General features: G+C 38.8%; 1 protein-coding gene and 1 long non-coding RNA gene across 5 annotated transcripts in view; one reads left to right on the forward strand and one right to left on the reverse strand.

Annotated features, from left to right (window-relative positions):
* TTC28 (tetratricopeptide repeat domain 28) overlaps positions 1-14,602 on the forward strand; it is a 632,666-nt gene that overhangs the window by 212,176 nt on the left and 405,888 nt on the right. The gene's annotated exons all lie outside the window — the stretch shown is intronic.
* Positions 611-14,602, reverse strand: part of LOC121022578 (uncharacterized) — a 19,335-nt gene continuing 5,343 nt past the window's right edge. The window contains exons 2-3 of the long non-coding RNA XR_005787009.1: positions 2,330-2,334; positions 611-648 (exon numbers count right to left, since the gene is read on the reverse strand). This is a non-coding gene — a long non-coding RNA (uncharacterized LOC121022578). The remainder of the gene's footprint in view (positions 649-2,329; positions 2,335-14,602) is intronic.

Below are 14,602 nucleotides of genomic sequence, written 5' to 3' on the forward strand. Positions count from 1 at the left end.
AGAACACCATATTGACTCTGAGGGAGGGTGATTCATTGAAGGGGTAATCTTAACTATGCACCCATTAAAAATGAAGTCACAGGGGTGCCTGGGTGGCTCAGTTGGTTAAGTAAGCGTCTGACTCTTGATTTCGGCTCAGGTCCTGATCTCATGTTTTGTGAGATCGAGCCCTGCAGCGGCCTCTGCACTGGCAGCATGGAGCCTCCTTGGGATTGTCTCTCTCCCTCTTTCTTTCTGCCCCTCCCCCACTCATTCTCTCTCTCAAAATAAATAAACATTAAAAGAAAAAGAAAAAGTCACAGTTATGAGGTAGTGGCTGCACAATATTGTGAATGTACTGTGTGCAACTGCATTGTACCCTTTAAAATGGCTAATTTTGTGGGGCGCCTGGGTGGCTCAGTTGGTTGAGCATCTGACTTTTTTTTTTTTTAATTTTTTTTTTTTTTCAACGTTTATTTATTTTTGGGACAGAGAGAGAGCATGAACGGGGGAGGGGCAGAGAGAGAGGGAGACACAGAATCGGAAACACGCTCCAGGCTCTGAGCCATCAGCCCAGAGCCTGACACGGGGCTCGAACTCACGGACTGCGAGATCGTGACCTGGCTGAAGTCGGACGCTTAACCGACTGCGCCACCCAGGCGCCCCTGACTCTTTTTTTTTTTAATGTTCATTTATTTTGAGAGAGAGAGGGAGAGTGAGCGAGCATGAGTGGGGGAGGGGCAGAGAGAGAGGGAGACACAGAATCTGAAGCAGGCTCCAGGCTCTGAGCTGTCAGCACAGAGCCCAACACAGGGCTCGAACTCACGAACCTGAGATCATGACCTGAGCCGAAGTCAGGTGCTTAACCGACTGAGCCATGCAGGCCCCCCCCCCCCCCTTTTTTTTTTTAGTGTTTATTTGACAGTCTGACTCTTGATTTCAGCTCAGGTCATGATTCCAGGGTTGTGGGCTAGAGCCCTGCATCAGGCTCAGCACTGAGCATGGAACCTGTTTGAGATTCTCTCTCTCTCTCTCTCTCTCTCTCTCTCTCTCTCTGCCTCTGCCCCTCTCCCCTGCTCATGCTCATGCTCTGTCTCTGTCTCTGTCTTTGTCTCTCTCTAAAATTAAAAAAAAAAAAAACTCTTTAAAATGGTTAATTTTGTATTATATACATTTCCCCCCCAATTGAAAAAAAGGGGAGAGAAAGTTAATAGTTATTTGTGACACATCACCTGACATCAGTACAGCAACACCGTGGTTGTAAACCCCCAGAGTAAATCTTTGTTCCCTTTAGCCTTAAATATTTTTGATTCTGTAAGATTGGTAAGGAATGGTCATCTATAGAAAGCTACTTCCGGGAACATTCGCGAAGCTGGGAATGGTGGATAGACTTGATAAGAAGTGAAGGAAGTCAGCGAGGAGAAAATCTGATTTGGCACCTTTAGTGTTCAGGAGCTAGCCAGTAAACATTGCCAGTGTGAGAGGCTACAGAGTTTAATTGGCCAACCTCAAAAAAGGGTGCCAGCAGCCACCTTCACTTTGCTAGTCAGTTACAGTGATGACACACTGTGCAAAACACAGCGGGAGCAAGAGAAAACCTGAAGTCCTGGCTGGCCCCGCCAGCTTTAGCTTCCACGGTGAATTCATTGAATCATTAATAACAATGTATGTCTCTGCTTTAGGAGTTTGCTTTTATTGATGTGTTAAAACCATGTAGTTTTATGGAAAGCTATAAAAATTACATCATTTAACAGACATTTTCAGGATTTATATGAATCTTTTGTCCTGAACTTTTTTGGTGTCTCTCCACCCCCCGCAGTCCCCCAACCCGCCTTTTAGGTTTTTGTAGCTAAGAGGAGTATTCTCATATGATTGAGCCCTTGGTTATTTATTGTGTTAGGGTATTCTGTCTTTGTGATTTTGAGTATTCTATGCTTTTAGCATATATTTTAAGAAAAAAACAAAATTGTGTCATTTGGCTTATACCTTCTGTGTAATAAATTTGCATTTTTAGAAAAGATACATGAAATAAGCTTGATGACAGTTATCAAAGCTGCACATAAGCTTTTGCTGGTAGATGTCTCTCAGTTTGGATTCTTAAAGGACTGAAATTTCTCAGGGTTCTGTCTGATTATGTAAGCAACTGTCCATTCTTGAATGCACCCATATTGCTAGCATTATTTAATTTGTGGGAGATAATATTTTGTATTTATATCATGTCAGGGGATTCATACTTGTAGAGGCACACATATGGAGGCAATTCTGAGTTAGAGAGCAGTTGACATTTGGAATAGGGTCAATGTGGAATTGGGAGCCAGGAGGTCATTGTGGGAGCTCCTTGTGTTTGGACATGTACTCTCCCAAAATGCAGTACATGTAGACTTGAACCTAGAAAGATACTAGCTGGGCACAGGGAAGGAAGAAACTCATAAGGAAACTTTTTTGCACATCCTAGGATAACTTTGTTATATCCTATATTGGCATAACAACACTGGCAAGATTAGAAATAGCTTTTTTCCCCCATTGATAAATTATTCCTTATTCTAGTTTGTCCAATATAGGTGTTCCTTGTTTTGAGGAAAATCAAAATACAATATTTTGAATCTGAAAGCAGACTGAATCCCAACTTACTTTATATAACTAAAAACCTTGAGTGTCCATGGGGCACCTGGGTGGCTCAGTTGGTTGTGCGTCTGACTCTTGATTTCAACTCAGGTCATGATCTCACGGTTTGTGGGATTGAGCCCCATGTTGGGCTCTGCACTGACAGTATGGAGCCTGCTTGGGATTCTCTCTGCCCGCCCCCCTCCGACCCTCCTCTCTTCATGCTCGCTCTCTCTCTGTCTCTCAAAATAAATAAACGTTAAAACACACACACACACAAACACACACCCTTGAGTGTTCATTATATTTATTTGGATCATACTTAACTGCTCTGACAATTAGTTGTTAAGCATATTTTATTTTTTAAATATTTATAAATGAACATAACAGGTATGCATGCACACATTTCAGTATTATGTTTAACTGTAGTGTCTATGAAAAACTATAGTGCTTAAGCCCAGACCTATCGGATATTTTTGGAGCTGTGTGTGTTTGTCTGTGTGTGAGTTGAGATTTTCAGGCATAAATAAGATTGTTGTTTTTGAGGAGTAGAAAGAAAATGTCATGGGGGGTGACTGTGGACTCATTTTCATTTTGGTTGGATTTTGGGTCTTTATTACTTAATAATTAGCTTTTTCTGATAGAGGGTAGGCTTGAGATAGAAAAGATAAAATGCAAACCACTTTGTTTTATTATTAATAATTTTGGCAAAGATTTTAGGTTGAACTGTGTGAAATTGTTGATGTTTGACCATCTTTTACCTACAAAAATGGAAATTTATTATGGTTTAATTAATATTTGGGGGGTTAGGAATGGTGGTGATAAATATTGAAATTAAGACTAAAATATGTTTGGGGATTAATTATGAATTAATTTCAAAGTCAGTATGGTTTCTTTGGAAAATCACTACACTAATATTTAGTTTATCTATGGTGTTCTTGTGAATTTCTTGTTAATTCAAACTTAATTCATCAACTGCCAACCCTTGTTAAATTTCAAACATTTTTTTTTGATGTGAAATTTTCTAAAATGTATTACACATTTCCTGCCTTCTTAAAGAGAAGGTACTAAATGTGAATCAAACTTCTGATTGATGGGGCACCTGGGTGGTTCATTCAGTCAAGCGTCCGACTCTTGATTTCAGCTTGGGTCATTATCTCATGGTTTGTGGGTTCGGGCCCCACATCGGGCTCTGTGCTGACAGTGTGGAGCCTACTTGGGATCCTCTCTCTCTTGCTCTCTCTCTGTTCCTCCCCCACTTGGGCATACTCTCTCTCTCTCTCTCTCTCAAAATAAATAAATAAACTTAAAAAAATTATAAACTTCTGATTGCTTAGGATATTATCACAAACATGAGTTATTCTACTTTGCTATAGTTTAGCAATACTATAGGAGTTTTGAAGGAATGTAGGGGCGCCTGGGTGGCGCAGTCGGTTAAGCGTCCGACTTCAGCCAGGTCACGATCTCGCGGTCCGTGAGTTCGAGCCCCGCGTCAGGCTCTGGGCTGATGGCTGGGAGCCTGGAGCCTGTTTCCGATTCTGTGTCTCCCTCTCTCTCTGCCCCTCCCCCGTTCATGCTCTGTCTCTCTCTGTTCCAAAAATAAATAAACGTTGAAAAAAAAAATTAAAAAAAAAAAAAAAGGAATGTAGAGTTATTTGTTCCTATACCGAATGACCCTAGATTGTTCCTTGATTCTTTAAAAATACTTTTATGTCTTCTTTGTAGAGTTTTTTTCTTTCTCTCCATGTTGCCCACAGTAATGCTGCTGTCATGTGCCTACCTCCTGCGGTTTGTTGTGTGTATCTGTTTCCTGTCTGTGGTGGGTAGGAAACCCAGCTAACTGAGTCTTAGCTTGTGATTAAGACGAAAGTAAGTACTCAGAACGAGGGTTTCTCTTACAAGTATGGGAACTTTAGAGTGTGAACTGTGGCTTTCTATTTTGACAGCATAGAGGTTTTTTGTTTTTTGCTTTTTTAATACTTTCTGGTTTTAGGCTAGGTTTTAGGCTGTTGAGGTGGTTAAATAAGTGACCTTTTGATAAGTGAGATATTTATTATGCTGTTGATTACCAAGAGTTAGATATATATGAGGAGGCATGATCACAGGGTTTGAAAATGAAAACATTTGAATTGATTTGATAAATACCACTGTCATTTTTCCTTTCTTTGTCTTTGCTTTGGTGTGTCTGGCTTGGCATTTTAAAAAATAACTTGTTCATGTATATACACAGAAGGAACCAGCAGCAGTAGTTAATGTGAAGGGTAGAATTGCGTATCCTAGGGAATGTATGTGATTGCCTTTGAGAAGAAGTGACCAAAGGATGTGGGATTTATTTAAATAGTAATTAGTTACACATTAATTAACTACAACATTTTTTTATTGACACAAATATTACTTATTTTAAACAACATTTTTTTTTTTTAACGTTTATTTATTTTTGAGACAGAGAGAGACAGAGCATGAACAGGGCAGGGTCAGAGAGAGGGAGACACAGAATCTGAAACAGGCTCCAGGCTCCGAGCTGTCAGCACAGAGCCCGACGCGGGGCTCGAACTCATGGACCGCGAGATCTTGACCTGAGCCGAAGTCGGCCGCTTAACCGACTGAGCCGCCCAGGCGCCCCTTAAACAACATTTTTGGTTTTAGCCTAGGCTCTTGCTAGACAGTATGTATGATACTGAGACTAAAACATTTTTCGGAATGAAAGGACCTTAAGGAGCGCTTCGTGTTCCAGATGAGGAAGCAGAGTCCCAACCAGTAGGGTAAACTGGCACCTTTGTTTTCTTTTTTTTTTTTTAATTTTTTTTAATGTTTATTCATTTTTGAGAGACAGAGTGTAAACAGGGGAGGGGCAGAGAGAGAAGAATCCGAAGCAGGCTCCAGGCCCTGAGCTGTCAGCCCAGAGCCACCAGCACAGAGCCAGATGCAGGGCTCAAAGCCACAAACCACAAGATCATGACCTGAGCTGAAGTCAGATGCCTAACCGGCTGAGTGCCCCAGGTGCCCCAACTGGCACCTTTAGAATCACATAGCTTTTCAGGCCCCAGGTCTGAGTGTTCCAAGTGGAGGCCATATCCACTGGGCTGTACTTGTACTTCCCTAGGAATTTGGGCTTCCCTAGGGTTGGGCTTGTTTATAAAAAAAGACACGAGAAATTTGCTTTGCTTTCAGCTACATCTTCTGTGACTTATTTTCCTAAAATTCCTTTGTGCTCATCCTTTAAAAATCAATAGTAAAATGAATATATGAAAACAAATAGTAGCATTTGTTGCTCTTAGTTTTGCCGTTACTTAGCAAGACATTCATATACAGAATCTGTATAACCTCTTATCATAGCTGGTAGGGAGGCATTCATGAACCATCAGGACCTTAGTCACTGAGAGGCCTCACTTGAGGTGGAGGATGGGGTTACTTTGATGGGGACCACGAGTAGCCGAGAAGCAGCAATCAGGGGTGTGGGAGTGCAGAAACACTGACTCCATCTCTGGCCCTGCAGCTTGTCCCTGCCCATGCAATGACCTGCCTCCGTGGTACGCGTTCCAGGCCCCTGGAGGGTAACGGGTGCCTTGACCAGAATGCAGGAAGTCTTGTTCAGATCCTACCTTAAAGGATCCACTTTAGATAACTAGTAGTGAGCCTCTGGTGCACAGACGGTGCCCCTTTGGAGAACTACCCCAGAACCTCACCACTGTCCCCCTACCTTTATAAAAGCTGTGGCTTGAGGTCCAAACAGGGCAGAGAATAGAGGTGGAGGATGGAGCAGAGAATGGTTGCCTACAACCTGGATCATCCATCTGCCAGATACTCCTGTCAGGAAGTTACCCTGAGTAAAACTCTTTGTAAACATATGGGGTGTAAACATATTGCTCTGTGTTTTGGTCTTAAAGTGCCTTCTCGGTCTGGGGAATACTTTATCAGTATCCTCCACCTTCTAAGAAGGGGTCTGTGATATGGGGTGAGAGGAAAAACAGTTGAAAGTGGAAATAGAGGATGTGGGTGACAAACTTCACATACTTCATATGGGAGGATGAGTTCTGGGTCAAAGTAGTTGATGCAAAAGAACCAAGAGTCAGGGAAGAAAAAAATCATGACTATTAGCAATAAAGATGAAATAACTTATCTGAAAAGTAAATGGTTTATGTAGGTTTACACAAATGTGAAATAGACCTCACTGGTAAGTAAATCATACCAGGATGTCCTTGTCTCTGTTCTAATTATTTCTCATGATAGCTATGGTTCTTGAGAAATTTTAATGAACCATATAAATGCTATCCCATTTATAGTGGTCACGAAACAAACAATTTAGAAGAACTGGGTTATTATGGAAACCAGTATTTTCAGTAAATAATTGTAACTGTGGGTAAATCGTCTGTGTTAATTTGAACAGAACTCTCTTTTATTTTTTAAAGTGAATATATACTGTATCTTTGCGTTGCACCATACTGGATTAAGAGTGAATGAGAATGTCAAATTTCTTTTTTTTTTTTTAATTTTTTTTTTCAACCTTTATTTATTTTTGGGACAGGGAGAGACAGAGCATGAACGGGGGAGGGTCAGAGAGAGAGGGAGACAGAGAATCGGAAACAGGCTCCAGGCTCTGAGCCATCAGCCCAGAGCCTGACGCGGGGCTCGAACTCACGGACTGCAAGATCGTGACCTGGCTGAAGTCGGACGCTTAACCGACTGTGCCACCCAGGCGCCCCGAGAATGTCAAATTTCTAAAGCCAATTTTTAAATTATAAATTTATATAATTTAAATTTAAATTATAAATCTATAGGCTATTCTGCTGATATTTAGAAGCTGATTAAAAGAGGATAAAAATGTGGAGAAAGTGTATAGATTTATCTCTTAAAAATTTAAACAGAAAAATTCTAACTTTAAGAGATACCAGTTAAAGGAAAGATCTTCACTATAGGTCACTGACTGTGTTACTACATATGCAAGTATAATTAACATTTATATTGACCAAATAAACCAGGGAAGTTAATAGGCACAGAGGTTATAATCTCATCATGGGTGAGTTTTAAACACTAATATAAAATTGTACAGTTTTTGGATAAATAGAACCAGATATTGAGAGTTTAAAATGTGTATAATTTCTTAATGGATTCTGTAGCCATTTTAGAGACTGTTTCCATGATACATGCTCTTATAAGTTTTTATTTTGAGTTTATTTATTTTTGAGAGAGAGAGAGAGAGAAAGTGCCCATGTGCACAAATGGGGGAAGGGCAGGCAGAGAGAAGAGGGAGAGAGACAGAATCTCAAGCAGGCTCCACACTGACAGTTCGAGACCTGCGATGTGGGGCTCAAACTCAGGAACTATGAGAACATGACCTGAGCTGAAGTCGGATGCTTAACCAACTAAGCCACCAGACATCCCAACGATACATCCTTTTACATGGGAATAATTTTAAAAATCACATTTCTTTTAAATGATCAAATTACTGAACATTTACTAAAGCTGTTGAGGATGCAAATATGAAGAAGACACATTTTCTCTAGAAGGGAGGATGAGGCCAGTGCTCAAATAACTGAAATGGGAGGTGGCATATGTTAAATATCACTGGAAAGAGTCCATAAAAGGAGAAGTCACAGCTGACTTGGTAGAAGAAAGGGAAGAGTTTGGAGTTTGCAACAAGAATTCATAGACCAAGAGAGTCCGCGTGGTGGAGAGGCATTTCAACTAGACTTGGTGGGCTGATTTTTACCAGACGGAGATGAGGAGGCCATTCCAGGCAGTGAGAACAGCGTAGGGAAAGGCAAGCTTTGAGCATGTTTTTACAACATGGTAAGGAATCCCACATTGGCTGGAGGACAAGCTTCAAATGCCAGCTGAAATCCGGACAGTAATTGGCCCCAAAGATGGTGAAATTAGGTTTTCCCATGCTTATTCTCCTCTTAATGCTTGATGAGTAACTGGTTTTTCTCACACTTTCTTATTAAAGGAAAATGAAAAACTGAGTAGGTTGCAAATGATGGGATTTTATTTGGCTCTGCAAGGATTTTTATAAATACTACAGCAGCTGTTTATATGTTTTTCATGATTGCCTTATGCATATCAGAATGAGTCTCTTCATTGTTTCTGTGTAAGTCCACATTTGACTCAAGTTTATCTTTGAATGTTTGCCATTCTCATTTTGTTTGTACTCTCTTGGGTAGTATTAGTTACCTGATGATAGGAATATCATAAATTTGGAATTCCAAGGCCTTCCAACTTCAGAATGTCATCTCTTTACTACACATACTATGTAGTACTGTTAAACAATCAGTTTGAGGTCTGTAGCACAATTCACAAAGCAACAATCTCTCCTGTATTTCCAAATAAAGTACTTGAAGGGAATGATATTTGCAGAATGTGCTATAGTGGTAAATTTAGAGAGTACAAGATAATTACTTGTAATTATGGCAATTTCTGTAAGGGAAATCATCTTAATTTGTTCCTACTAAGAAATAGAATTGCTCTTCTCATAGCATTTGAATCTTTTTAGGAGATTAATGCCGTGTGCCTTCATTACTTTGAATGGACATTACAGCTTTTCACTACATCTGAAATTACCCTTTTAGTTCATGCTTCTGTTTGAATTTCTTTTAAATGCAGTCTTCACTAAAAAAAAATCATATTCCAGAGCTCTTGTTGGAGAGAAGTTACATGTCCATCCTAAGCAAATTGTAAAAGAATTGTACATCTCTACTAGGAGAATTAACTCCCCAAGAAGCCATAGTCTGGGTGGTGAAAAGAGTCTTTAACTAGAACTTGGAGCATTCATCTGTCATGTTATTCCCTGGAGATTTTAAAATTTAGGTGGATGGCCTTTAGGCTGATGGGTAATTGTGATGACTTAAAAGGAATGCTGTGTCTTTGGGCATTTTTATGAAGACAACATTCTGACTACTTTTTTATTTTTAAGTAGTTAATTATACCATCTGGGAAAGGTAACTTGTATGTAGTTAAGACAGAAAATTGGATTGGGAAGAATGGATTTATACTAGACTATAATTAATTGGAATATTGAAAAAGAAATGATGGACACATGTCTCCATAGGTGACAAAGGTGCTAAGTATGGAAAACTAACTCATTGTTAGGCATAGACTGTCTACAAAAATAAGTGATTTCAGTCTTCAGAGCTGCTGGGGTGGCTTAGACAATTCTGAGTTTTCAATTAGCACCCGTTTCTTCACATTATACACGAATTTCTTTTGGCTGCAGTGAGTTGAGACTGGTGCATTGGTGCTAAAATTTCTTTTTCCCCAGATGCCAGGTACAATACTTAGCAGCAGTCAGAAGCCATGCTTGAGTATAGTATAGCAGGTTTTAGGTAGGATCAGGTGGAGCTAGTGAGTGGCCAAAGCCACAAGTGATTCAAGAGCTCTTTGATTTTGAAACGTCCTGCCCTTTCTACTAAGACCTAAGCTTGTTGTCAAACTAGGGTTAATTGATTGAATAATTATTTCAATATGCACTTATTGAGGGCCCATTATGTGCCAGAGGCTGGCTGTTTATTTCATAATGAGGAGGAAAAATGAGTAATGCTCAATGGTAACTCCATTATCTCAAACTTTGGGATAGTTCAGTTTAATCTTATGAATGTTTGCTAAGTAAGTTAGTAATTACTGAATTTGAGAGAACCAATTAATTTACTAAGTATAAGCACACTAATAATTTATGAAGTGTTAGATGTTGGGAGTACAGAATCAGATATAATATGATCCCCATTCTCAAGAAGCTTACAGTCTAGACAGGAAGTCAGAGGAGAAAATAAATTATTACAATACAATATGATAACAACGGTACCACATATGGGATGCTATGGGAACATTGAAAAGCAGTAGAAAAGAGGAGGAGGAGGTGATGTGAGCTAAGCATTGAACTATGTGTAGAAGTTGTCTAAGTTAATAACCAGTGTGTGTATCTAGAATAAAGACTTTCTCAACACTTATTCTTTCATTTTTATTACAATGATTTTCAAAAGTAAACTAATTTTAAAGGGTTCACCACATTCTGAGTTCATTTATTATTTCCATGTTATCGTATCATAGTTTGATTTCCTTTTAATACTTTGGAGATAAATGTGCATTTCCTACGTATCCACCTCCAATCATACTAGTTTTCGCAGTTGGATTCTTAATCAAATGAGTGCTACCTTGAGCTTGCTTCCTTCCTTCCTCCTTGTGACATAATGTCTTCCTTAAAAAAATACTTTAATATACAGACCTTTTGAGATGTATTATATGTATATTAATTTTTTCCCTTAATTTCTAATTTAAGAAAGCAGTTCTCAAAGTGTATTCCATTAGAGTCACTGAGGAGGAAAAAATTCTATGGTTGAATAGATTTGGAAGAGGTGTATACACGGTCTTCCTTTTGGAGATTTGATTTGGCATACTGTGAGGGTTGTGTTAAGTCCTACAATTAAGAAAGAAAGAAAAGAAAGGAAGAAAGAAAGAAGAGACATCTTCATCTTTATTCAACGAAATATTTCCTAAATAAGGCCTCTTTAAAAAAATTTTTTTAAAATGTTTATTTATTTTTGAGAGAGACAGAGACAGGATGTGAGTGGGTTAGGGGCGGAGAGAGAGGGAGACACAGAATCCAAAGTAGGCTCCAGGCTCTGAGCTGTCAGCTCAGAGCCCGACACGGGGCTCGAACTCACGAGCTGTGAGATCATGACCTGAGCCGAAGTTGGTCGCTCAACCGACTAAGCCACCCAGGTGCCCCTTATTTTAACTTTTTAAAAATTTATTAAAAAAAAATTTTTTTTAGTATAGTTGATACATAATGTTGCATTAGTTTCAGGTGTAGAGCATAGTGGTTTGACAGATTCATGCATTACACTGTGCTCACCACAAGTATAGCTGTCATCTGTCATGCTATTATAATTTCATTGACTATATTCCTTATGCTGTAACGTTAATTCTGTGGCTGATTTATTCCATAGCTAGAAGCCTATATCTCCCACTCCTCTTCACCCATTTTGCCCATCTGCCATCCTCTCCCCTCTGGCAACCATCAGTTTGTTCTCTGTATTTATAGGTCTGATTCTGCTTTTTGTTTGTTTATTCACATGTTTTGTTTTTTAGATTCTACATATGAATGAATTCATATGGTCTTTTTCTTTGTTTGACTTAGTTCACTTAGCCTAATACCTTGTAGGTCCATCCATGTTTTTGCAAATGGCATAATCTCAATCTTTTTTATGGCTGTGTGATATTCCACTGTGTATATACACCACATCTTCGTTACTCATTTTTCTACTGATGGACAGTTAAGTTGCTTCTATATCTTGGCTGTTGTAAATAATGCAATAATTGTAGGGGTACATATATCTTTTTGAATTCGTGTTTTCATTTTCTTTGGGTAAATACCCAGTAGTGGAATTATTGGGTCATATAGTAATTCTATTTTTAATTTTTTTTAAATATATTTTTTTAATATTTATTTTTGAGAGCAAGAGAGAGACAGAGTGTGAGTGGGGGAGGGTCAGAGAGAGGGAGACACAGAATCCAAAGCAGGCTCCAGGCTCTGAGCTGTCCATACAGAGCCTGATGCAGGGCTCGAACTCACGAACTGTGAGATCATGACCTGAGCCGAAGTCAGTTGCCCACCCGACTGAGCCACCCAGGTGCCCCTCTATTTTTAATTTTTTGAGGAACTTCCATACTGGTTTCTATAGTGGCTGTACCAATTTTCATCCTCACTAACACTGTATGAGGGTTCCTTTTTCTCTACATTCTTGCCAACACTTGTTATTTCTTGTCTTTTTTATTTTAGCCATTATGATAGGTGTAAGGTGATATCATGTTTTTGATTTGCATTTTCCTGATGATTAGTGATGTTTAGCATCTTTTCATGTGTTGGCCATCTGTGTGTCTTCTTTGCAAAAATGTCTCTTCAGGTCCTCTGCCCATTTTTTAATTGGATTGTTTGTTTTGGTGTTGAATTGTGTAAGTTCTTTATATTTTTTTGGATATTAACCCCTTGTCAGATATATATTTGCAAATATCTTCTTCAGTTCTATAAGTTGTCTTTTTGTTTTGTTGGCAGTTTCTTCTGCTGTGCAAAGGCTTTTTATTTTGACGTAGTCCCAATAGTTTAATTTTGCTTTTGTTTCCTTTGCCTTAGAAGACATGTCTAGAAATGTGTTGCAATGGCCAGTGCAGAGAAATTACTGCCTGTGATCTCTTCTAGGATTTTTATGGTTTTAGATCTCATATATAGGTCTTTAATCCACTTTGAGTTAATTTTTGTTTATGGTGTTAGAAAGTGGTCCAGTTTCATTTTTTTGCATGTAACTGTCTAGTTGTCCAAGCATAATTTATTAAAGAGACTGTTTTGGGAATGGCTTCCTTTCTTAATCTATCTTTGTTTTTGGATTAGATGAAAATTCATATACATAATCAATATGGAAATATTCTTTTCTTATGGACTGAAATTAATTAGAAGGAAATAACAAGAAAGAAGGTAAGAGAAGGAAATAAAACAAGAAGACTATAGGAGTAGAGAGATGTGATAGAAAAATAATGGTAGCAGCAGAAAGGTTAAAAAAATTCTTGTAAAGGCTACAAAATGTTATTAAAATGTGACATAGTGAAATCCATTTATCAGATTCCTGGATTTAACATTTCCCTAGAGATATGAAAATATTGCTAAGTGCCAAAGTATTTTTCTCACATTTAATTTTTACAGTGCTTAAGACATTTCCCTACTGTTTTTCCTGAAAAATATTATGAAGGTTTCACTTTGTTATTAAAAGACTAAAATTTTTAACAATATCAAGTTAGATAAGAGAGCTGAATTACTTCGGTGAATTTCACAATTGGGAAAACATGTCCCTTCCTGACTTTTTTTTCAAATTAAAAAAATTTTTTTTAAGTTTATTTTTGTTTTGAGCAGGACAGACACAGTGTGAGTGGGGAAGGGGCAGAGAGAAGGGGGGAGACAGAATCCCAACAGGCTCTGGGCTGCCAGTGCAGAGGCTGATGAGGGGCTTGAACACACAAAACCGTGAGATCATGACCTGAGCCGAAACCGAGTTGGATGCTTAACTGACTGAGCCACCCAGGCACCCTTTCTTTTCCTTCCTGACTCTTTAAGGACAGGTAAGTTTGAGGTGGTATGGAAAGAATCTCTGAGTGTGATGCTGCCTATGATGGTATGAACTGTAGTAGTTAAATCTCTGATACTGTATGAATTGTTTGGTTGTCAGGTTACTTCTTGTTTTTTTTTCAACGGGGTGCTATTATTCTTTTGGAGCTTTACTGCATAATCTGAACTTGATTAGCAGGAGGTCAGAGAGGGCCATTGAGTTTGTCTACTCTTGCCAGATAGCTTAGATGAGAACAGGAATTGAGTGGGTGGAGCATGTTTTAAGTCTTGTCAAAATATTCTGGTTAGCTCTTGCACGATGCATAACCAAACGGTCCCCTTCCATCAAAGTAGCCTTAGGAAGTATAAAATAAGAAACCTGAGAAATTGTCGAGACTGTTTGGGGTTAAAATGTGACTATTTTTTTTCATTTAAATTTTAGTTAACATACAGTGGTTTCAGGAGTAGAATTCACTGATTCATCACTTACATACTACACCCAGTGCTCATCGTAACAAGTGCCCTCCTTAATACCCATCACCCATCTGGCCCACCCTTTATCCACTTCCTTATCTCCTTATCCACTTCCTCCATAAACCCTCCATTTGTTCTCTATTGTTAAGAGTCTCTTGTGGTTTGTTTCCCTCTCTTATATTTTCCCCTCCCTTCCCATATGTTCATCCGTTTTGTTTCTTAAATTCCGCATGTGCGTGAAATCATATGGTATTTGTCTCTCTCTCTGACTGACTTATTTCAGTGAGCATAGTACATTTTAGCTTCATCCATGTCATTGCAAATGGCAAAATTTTTTCTTTTTGATGGCTAAGTAATATTCCAATGTATGTATTTTGTGTGTGTGTGTGTGTGTGTGCGCGCGTGTGTATACACACACACACACACACCACATCTTTATACAGAATGTAACTATTTTAT

The sequence above is a fragment of the Herpailurus yagouaroundi genome, unplaced genomic scaffold (genome assembly GCF_014898765.1).
Source record: "Herpailurus yagouaroundi ecotype Mexico unplaced genomic scaffold, PumYag 428, whole genome shotgun sequence".
NCBI classification, from domain to species: domain Eukaryota; kingdom Metazoa; phylum Chordata; class Mammalia; order Carnivora; family Felidae; genus Herpailurus; species Herpailurus yagouaroundi.